Genomic DNA, 9,643 nt, shown 5'->3' on the forward strand with positions numbered 1-9,643 from the left:
GTTTTGTTTTTCCCAGCTGAGTATTTTTTACATGCTTTGTGCTTTCATTAGCCGTTCATATATCACGTGTTCAGCTCGCCCTGGTGTCTGGATTTTCTAACGTTTCATATTACTTTAACTTTAAGTACAAATATTTCCTCGGAGAAATACACTGAGATTTTATTTCACTTCTTCCAAAACATTTTTCTCTTTGAACTCTGCCTCCACATACATGCTCTATTTGTTGTTTTCTGAGGATTTAGCTGACATTTGGCTACTTGCCTTTTGTGATTTTTAGCTTTTAGCTGTTGTTTTGTTACTTTAAGCTGCCATCCTGTTACTTTAGGCATTTAGGAAGTATTTTATAGTTTTTATTAGCTTTTTCTTGATTTTAGTGTTCAACCAGCCTTTAACCACGTTTAAATTTTAGCTAACGTTTTGATACTTTCATCAAGTCTCTTGCTACTTTTTGCTAGCCTTTTGCTACTTTAAATTAGCCTTTTGCCAGTTTTAGTGTTTAGATTTTTTTGCTTCAAGTATTTTACAACCATTAGTTATATAGCATTTTTTAAATTTTCTATCTTCTTGCTATTTTTTGGACTTTAGCTAGCCATTTGCTTTTGTATTTATTTAACAAGTGTTTTGCTCTTTTTAGCTTTTAGCTAATATTCTGGTTGATTTACTTTTAAACTAGCTTTGCGCTAATTTAAGCATATAGCTAGTGTTGCTCTTCTTGTAGCTTTATCAATTCAGCTTTAGCTCCTTCTGCAAGTTTCAGCATTCATAACAACTGCATTTTCACAGAATATGCTATTTCTGCAGTTAAATGTGTTTATTAATTTTCATGTTCTGGATAGCAGCATCACGTCTCGTCTGTTCGTCAGAATGTTTTGTACTTTAATGTTTAACAGCTATTTATGGCTAACAGAGGGAAGAAGGCACCACGATGAGCTCAAACAGAGTTTAAAAGGCTGCTGTGGTCTTTTAAGGTGCACAGTGGTGTTGCCATGTAATATCTCAGCAGAGGTCCTCCTCTTCCTCCTCCTCCTCTTTCCCCTGGTAGCTGGAGGCCAAAAGCCTGGGCTGCTACACCAGCCCATAAATAAATCCCCAGCTGAGAGAGGTGGCAGCAGCAGGCCTGCATTCTTCAGGAGCCAGAACGTTCCTCAGTCTGCCCCTGAGACGGAGCAACAGTTGGCCTTGCTGGGGGCGACGGGAGAGAAGTGGGGGCGGTTCCTTAGTGATGAGATTGTGATGCGTTTGTAAAAACACAGGCGATGTCGGAGTTGGACACTCTCGCTCTCCCTGAAGTGGGCTTGTGCAAAGATTCAGAGGCTGATTTTGGCAGATGTGTTCATTTTCGCCTGAGCCCCTGCACTAAACACAGAGACAATCAGAAAGCATTACCCCACCTGCCACGCTTGGTTTTTTCCCATGATGCTTGACAGCTCAGTCCCTTCTGGCCTGTGTGTGTCCGTGTTAGAGCGAAAGGAAGAAAAGAGAGGAAATGTCTTGCAGATGTGATCAGATCTGTTGTCAGCCCGGAGATTTGGTTGGCGATGAGAGGAACTCTGTGTTTCCACTTCTTTTCAGAATAACTCATCTATTTCCAACTCCATGACTCCTTCCCATTAGCTGTGTTTGAGGGTGATTAACAGGCTGATGGGCGGCAGACCCTGGTCATAGATTCTGTGTACAGCTGACACAGCCTGTGGACGCTCTTTAACACAGAGCGGACCTCCGTGAATGAATTCTTCTCTGCTGGTCTCTAGTTTCAATTGATTACTTTAATTTGGCCTGTGCGCATGCTGCCTGCAATTAGTGTGTGTGTGTGTGTGTGTATTCTTGTGGCCTGTGCTTAATTAATGCAGTGGGTGGATGCTGTGTAACTCGGTAGGATCTTGCAGGGGCATGAGGATCCATATCTGACACTTCTACCCACAATGCACCAGGGTCAGGACACAGCTATAACGTTCTGTGTGAAAAGGACATCTTACTTTTCATCCATCCATTATCTTTACTCGCTCCTTCCTTTTTGGGTAATGGGGTCACTGGTACCCATGTCCAGCAGTCTCTGTGTGAGGGGCGGGGGACACACTGGACAGGTCTCTGGTCCATCACAGGGACACACAGAGACAAACAACCATTCACTCTCTCACTCACACCTAGAGACAATTTAGAGTTACCAATCAGCCTAACATGCATGTTTTTGGTCTGTGGGAGGAAACCGGAGTACACGGAGAAACCCATGCATGCACGGAGAGAACATGCAAACTCCACCCAGAATAGCGCCCCGGCCAGGATTTGAACTAGCGACCTTCTCACTGAGAGGCAACGGCTCTACCAGCTGAGCCACCATGCCGCCCTACTTTTATTCCCTTTTGTTAATTACCATGGACCAAATAGTGAACATGTCTAAGTTTAAAAACTGTAACTCACTGAAATATTTCTTGTCCAAGTAAACATGAAGTGAAGGAACGTGTACTGGAATATTTTGTTAAAGTTTCACATTTGCACTTTTTAAATAAGGTTTTAAATCACAACACTGTGAAATATGACTTTCTCTCTGTTTCTTTCCATTTTGCTTTCCAAGAGCCAAACTTTCTTGGATTTTCTTCACATCAGTCTTCACTATTTCTTCTTCAGTCTTCCTGAAGTTATTTCTTTAAACGTTAGCTGCTTTTTCACCAACTGTTTTAGCTGAGTTGTGCCTGAACGTTTCCCAAAGAATGTATTTTTATGTTTGTTAATTCACTCCAAACCGGTCTTGTTTGGACTCTGTCGGGTTGTTTTAAGGATCAGCCACTGGATGGTCACTTTCTGTGTGCTTTGAACTAAAGCCTAAATAAATGGTGAGGATTGCATCAGGAAGGGTAAACCTGTGGTTTGCTGCCATTCTGGCAGAATCTGGTGTTGTTACACCACATCTCAAACTGGCAGCACAAAGTCTCAGCCCAGATTGTGCTTTGGCTGGACATGTCAGTGTTCCATTTGTTCAGTGGTTCCTACACACTGTGCTTATATGTTTTATTCAGGGTGCCAAAGAAAACTCATTACACTTTTTCACAGGTCCAGATTAAGTTTTAAGATTTTACTCCAAAATATTAAGCTCAGCAGGAAGATGCCACACGCTAAAGTTTGAGCTGTACAAGATTTTCAAATATGCAAATTAACTCTTCTTATTCCCACACGCATCGAAACATAAGCACTTTGTCTGGTTTTTCCACGTTTCTGTGTCTCTCTGCTTTAGGACTTGGTTTTCTGTCAGATCCACCTCAGAGTGCAAAACTCTTAATGTATCTGAACCCAAAACATTCTACTCAAAACTGGAAGTTCAGCGTCTTTTGGTCATATTTCCTACAAAAACTCTGCAGGAACATGAAATGTGATGAGGGTGACGACCAGACGCTTCTGACCGTACAGATCAACACGACTTATAGTTTGAGGCTTACTTTCTACGCTGTTTCTGTCTGCTTGTTTTATGCTGTCAGTTGGTGGGCAACACAGGTGACTTGTTACCATGGTAACCCTTATGCTTTTATGTAATCTTGGTTTTCTTGACACTTCTAGCATTTTATTACAAAAGAACGTCCAGAATTACTATTAGGCTTTAGAGAAGACAGAAGATGAACAGTTAGATTTCCAGCAGAAGCTGCATTGTTTTTATTCTGATGCATGCTCAATAATTCATGCATTGTTTTTAATTCAACATTTCTTCAGAAGTGTCTTGGTCTGACACCACTGTCCTCTACAGGTCTCAGTATTTTATTGAAGACTTTGTTTAAGCAAAGTAACCACAGTTTGTCTCTTAAAACCTTTGAAAAATGAAAGACTGAAGACACTTTAGTTAGCCACAGTTTGAAGGAGATGGGACCAGGAAGACCAACACAAGACATTTAAGTAAAACCCAAAGTGTTAATAATAAAATAAACAGAGGACCGACATGGCAGCAAACACAAACCAAAGGGGAGCGGCGGAGAACCGGACAGGGCATGAAGCACAACGCCTGGCAACATTAGACCTGGGGGGATAAAAAGGCTCAGGCTGACGAGGTAAGTGGAGGCAGGTGAGACCAATGATGACAGGGAACAGGTGTGAGTGGGAGGGGCAGCACTGAAGTGCAGAAAACAGACGAAGAAGAAATTACATGGTGGATTAGGAAAACACAGAGAACCAAGCGTAAAGATTCCAAAACAGAAAATAAACAGGATAGCCAAAAAGGAACTGAACGCCACTGAAAATAACGCACAGAAAACAGGAAAAGAACTTAACAGATGACTGGATGAGTCATTTGTTCATTTTCTTCATGATTAGCCTCGTATTCTCCCTCACTCACAGTACATGTGATGTTTGGTCCTGAAACAAATGACCACACTCACATGAAGACTGAATGATGAAGATGTTCATGTAAATGTTGGATTTGTTTACCAAAGACCCATTAACCAGTTTCTGCTATTAAAGTCAAAGGTCACAATCTGAAGGTGGGTGATAATGTTTTTGCCCCTGTCGATGTAAATGTCTGTTAATAATATATCTTATGGACCAGTGGACATTTTTTTATTGACATATTTACATCTACAACTGATTAACTTTTGGAGTAAACCTGATTAGATGTGTGTACCACAGCCAACTCACATCCAACAAACAGAAATTGCTTTATTTCTGACTTTCTATTGAATTGTGCTAAAACTGGGCTGTAGCTGAGAGTGAGACACAACCAGTGGCAATTTTAGTCTCTTATTGGGGTTGCTAAAGCACTCCTAAATTTTAACTCAGCACCCCTGAAAACAAAGAAAACATCATTAGGATTTTGTAAAGAAACAGTTATTAAACCTTAGATTCACTGACATATTTAATAAATTTGAAATAAAAATGGAATAAATGATGACGCTCTTAAACAGGCCAGTAAAATCTATGATTTATTTTTTGTTGCACAAGTCGGAGCCTCAACGCCTCCTGTCAATCAATCTGGCAGGGCGTGTCAGCAACTGACCAATCAGCGAAAGTGAAACGCCCCTTATCTGCAGGAGCCCCACCCCCTTTTCCACTGACAACATTGTCGAAGTTTTGCATTACGAATGATCTGCAGTCAGAGGAACTTCGTGAAAAATCCATGGAAGAAATGGTTAAATGTTAGTGGAGACTGTAGTTCAGTCAGTGTTATCCTGAGGGTTTAGAGGATGGAATACAGTTTATTTAATTTCCAAAACCTAAACTGAGTGTGGAAAAATGTAAAAGATGATGAAGCCCTGCGAACGACCTCATGATCAGCTGAATACAACAGTGATAAGCAGGAAGTACCACATGTTCATCTGTACCAAGGTAACTGCAGGTACATCCTCCATTTTTGTCATAAACACATTGTACAGTATGCTTAATGGTTAAATTAAAGGTTAATGCTTAAACTTTAAAGCTAGTTGTGTTTTGTTTTGTGTGTGTTAAATGTAGATATATGTTACAACTTCTGGTTGCATACGTTTAGTCTTTGTTTGTTATGATCAGTTAACACCAAACTGGTTTTGTACAAAGCGTTTAATGGTTGTGTAATGTAAAAAGCAGTGCTACGTCTGTAGCATCTTAGCTAGCATGTCTGTATTGCACGCCACTAGCTTAGCTCTACTTCTTGTTGTGCCATTAATTGTAAAATAGTTACTGAATCAAGTGTTTACTTATAGGTAAACAGATGTTTAAAACCCAGATAAAATGCACCAGAATGCAGGAAGTGGCATCTACTCTATTGAAAATTTTCTGGGAGAGGACACCCAGAACCCTCCATCAGTCCCCACCCACCCATCCACCCACCTACCCACCCGTATACACACATTACAAATTCTTCTGATGCCAATGGTCACTGCACTGCAGCAGCAGCTCCCCGGGGGGCATGATGAGGGGTGTTGCAGGTTGGTTTGGTGTGTGCTTCCTCGTCAGTCTGTGGTGAATGTGAATAAATCTTAGCTCTCTCCAATAAACTTTCTGAAAACAGAACCAGACACCGACTCCATCTCACCTCCAGACTGCCAGACCCCCCCATCCATCTCAAGGTCCAGAAGCTGCACATCCTCCACTTTTGTTTAAATCATGTTAACAAGGTGCACCTTCACTCACCTGTCACTCACACGAGTACACTGAAAGCTTTATTGCACCATATGTTTGGAGATTACCAAACCACCTCTGTAATCAGTGTGGAACAGAGCTACACACGCTCTGAGCTGTTCAGCATCTGAATTCATCCATCCATCCATCCATCCATCCATCCATCCATCCATCCAGCCATTATCTTTACCCACCTCTTCCTTTTTTGGTCGCGGGGGTGACTGGTGCCCATGTCCAGCAATCACTGTGTGAGAGGCAGGGTACACCCATGACAGGTCTCCAGTCCATCACAGGGCCACATAGAGACAAACGAGACAAACAACCAGTCACTCTCTATTTCACACCTAGGGACAATTTAGAGTTACCATTCAGCCTAACATGCATGTTTTTAGTCTGTGGGAGAAAACTGGAGTACCTGGAGAAAACCCATGCATGCACGTAACCAGTACAGGCAAAAGAGAGCACATTACACCAGTTTTGGCCTCCCTGCACTGGCTACCCGTTCACCTTCCAAAATACCCTACATTAACCTTAGTTTATCGTAGAAGCACAAAATTTGGTACACTTCTCCAATTCCACAAGATGCACAGAAAACCCTCTGGCACCAATGTTGTACGATAAACAGAAAGGCAGCCATTTTGGAATCCTGACCCAATTTTCACACCAATTAGGTGGTTTATAGCCTCCGCATTTTTCGCTCAATCGTTTTCAAACTTGGTCATTTTGGTCAAGAGGCATGGGCGACGAAAAGTAATCGAAACTGTGCATTTCTGAGCGTGCTGAAGAGGTGGAGCCAGACCTCAAAGTTTAACGAAACGCTAATAGCTCCTACATGAAAACTGTCAGAGACATCAAACTTTCAGAGATTGATCCACATCCTGTCCTCTGCAAGACTGAATGGTCAAATCTTGACATCACTTAAGCCACGCCCCCTGACAACAGGAAGTGTAAAGTTTTACGTTGAACGCCCCAAGGCTGACCCCTGTGATCTAATCACCATGATAGTGTGTCCAGTGACCGAACATGTTGGTGTAACTTGCTTTCCAACACTGACAGTTTTGGGTGGAGCATGTGGGTGGTGTGGTGTGGCGAAGTCAAACGTAATGCCGGAGCCATATGTTTGGCTCTAAATTCCACAGATTTGAGCCGAGGTGCACCAAAATCACTATGATCGATCATTATCCACCCCTTGAACAGGAATCCACGATAAGTGACCAATAGCCTCCACAGCGCCACCTGCCAGTTTTCAAAATACCCTACATTAACCTTAGTTTATCGTAGAAGCACGATATTTGGTACACTTCCCAAATTCCACACTGGCACCAACGTTGTACGATAAACAGAAAGGCGGCCATTTTGGAATCCTGACCCTATTTTCACCACGTTCTCTGAGGTCAGCGGACCAGTTACTTCTCACAGTTCCAGGATCTCGTCTTAAGCGCAGAGGTGACAGGGCCTTCTCTGTAGCAGGACCAAGACTCTGGAACGAGTTGCCTCTGCTTGTCAGACAGACCCCCTCCCTCTCGGTTTTCAAATCCCGCTTTAAAACTTACTACTATTCAGTAGCTTTCAACACCAGATGATTTGGGTTTGAACCTGTATGCTCCACACAGGTTAATCGTTATATTTATTATCTGCAACGCTTTTATGTCTATATTCTGATTTAACTTAATTTTGTATATTGCTTTGTGCGTTATGTTATGCACAGAGAGAACATGCGATCTCCACCCAGAAAGGCCCCAGGCTGGGATTTGAACTGGCAACCTGCTCGCTGAGAGGCAACAGCTCTACCAGCCAACCCCCCACCCCCCCCCCCCCCCCCCCCCCCCGAATTCTCTAAAGATAAAAATTACTGTAAAATTTAAGGGTTAGAGAAGGAAAAAATGCATAACGTCTACCACCTTTCATGCCAGAGTTTTAGACTATAAGCTCGTCTTATGTTGAAAAATGATGGAGATATACAGTAGCTACTTTGGTCCAACCTGATCTCACATGAGCTGGTAGATGTCAGCTACTACCACAACAACTTTTAGCTCGGTATTTGTAAAATGGACTGCGTTATAACCATTTTAGCCCATTATTGCTCTAACTATTTGCTGGGGATCAATCTCTGCTCCAGCACTATATGTTAAGTTAACATCTATAAGTGACTGAAATACAGCCATTGTTGTGTTTTTAAGGTTGATTATCTGCAAAAACCATCTTATATCGTTTTTTTTTTTTTCATTCAACCTTTATTTAGACAGATTAATCCCATTGAGCCTTGGGGACTCATTTACAAGCGAGACCTGATTTTAACAAACAGTGACGACAACAATAGACAATCATAAAGGATGCGTACAAATTGAGAATAACAAGTGAAAATAAAATGGTATTAATTTTTTTTTAAACAAAAAACAGCTAGGTTGTAAGGCGATGTAGAAATCTAAAAACAGGAACATGTCTGCATTGGTTTTTCCCAAGAACTCAGCAGATGTTTGAAGCCACTTAGAGAGGTCAAAGGTCGAGAGCTTCAGGTCTTTTTACAAGATATTCCAGGAAACAGGAGCGGAGTTGAAGAAGACCTTTTTGCCTAGTTCAGTCCTCACTGAGGGAACACTGCAGGTAATGATGTCCTGAGAGCGCACGCTGTAGCTGCACTCACTCAGAGACATGTAGGAGGAGATGTATGAAGGCAGCAGACCAAGAAGTGATTTAAAGATGAAAATATACCAGTGGGAGAGTCTGCGTGAAGTTAATGATGACCAGTTAACCAGTGAATACTGGGTGCAGTGGTGGGTACGATAATCACAGCCAGTTATGAATCTTAGCGCAAAGTTGGCCCCAAACATTGAACAGTTGTAGATATATGCTTTTTATCCTGATGTTATCTGATGTTCACTCTTTGTAGCACTTTGAGATTCATTGTGAATGTAAAGTGCATTATAAATAAAAGTTATTATTATTATTATTTATTATTATATACATTGATCACATTTGTGGCTTAAGACACATACACACATATTCACAGATAAGGGCCAAACCAAGATTATCCACTGTCACCAGATGGCAGCAGGTGATAATGACCTGTTTTAGTTTTCACCACAGACGGTGGCAGTAGATGGTTCCATGTCCTGCTGCTGGTGAACAGGGGACTGTTTCCTCTGCATAGAGTCTTTTTACCTCCAGCAGCCTCCTCGCTGGGATTTAAATGCTCATTATTAGTTGAGAGCAGGTAGACCTCTCAAGCGTGAATACCCATCTTAATATGTGGAAAATGTATTAAAGCAGGGACGGTTAGTGCTTGCCTCATTAATAACAGACTGCAATTATTTGTTCAAAATCTCCCGTCTCCTGTAGGACTAACCTCCACCTCAGCTTAATTATGTTTGAGCTCTTTCATGCTAATTTCAAGTGTAAAGCGGGCTTACTAATGATGTTGTGTGCTTGATTGCTCTAAGTCTCCTCTGCCAGTTGGATGCATATCATTTGCTTCTTTCTGTCATGAAGAAAATAGTCTTATGTTGATTGCTGAAAGCTAATTACAGTAGCCACCGCTGGAATCTTCTGTGCGTCGCAGTAAGACAGCTGT

Source organism: Nematolebias whitei, chromosome 14, assembly GCF_014905685.2.
Source record: "Nematolebias whitei isolate Nwh7 chromosome 14, NemWhi1, whole genome shotgun sequence".
Lineage (NCBI taxonomy): Eukaryota > Metazoa > Chordata > Actinopteri > Cyprinodontiformes > Rivulidae > Nematolebias > Nematolebias whitei.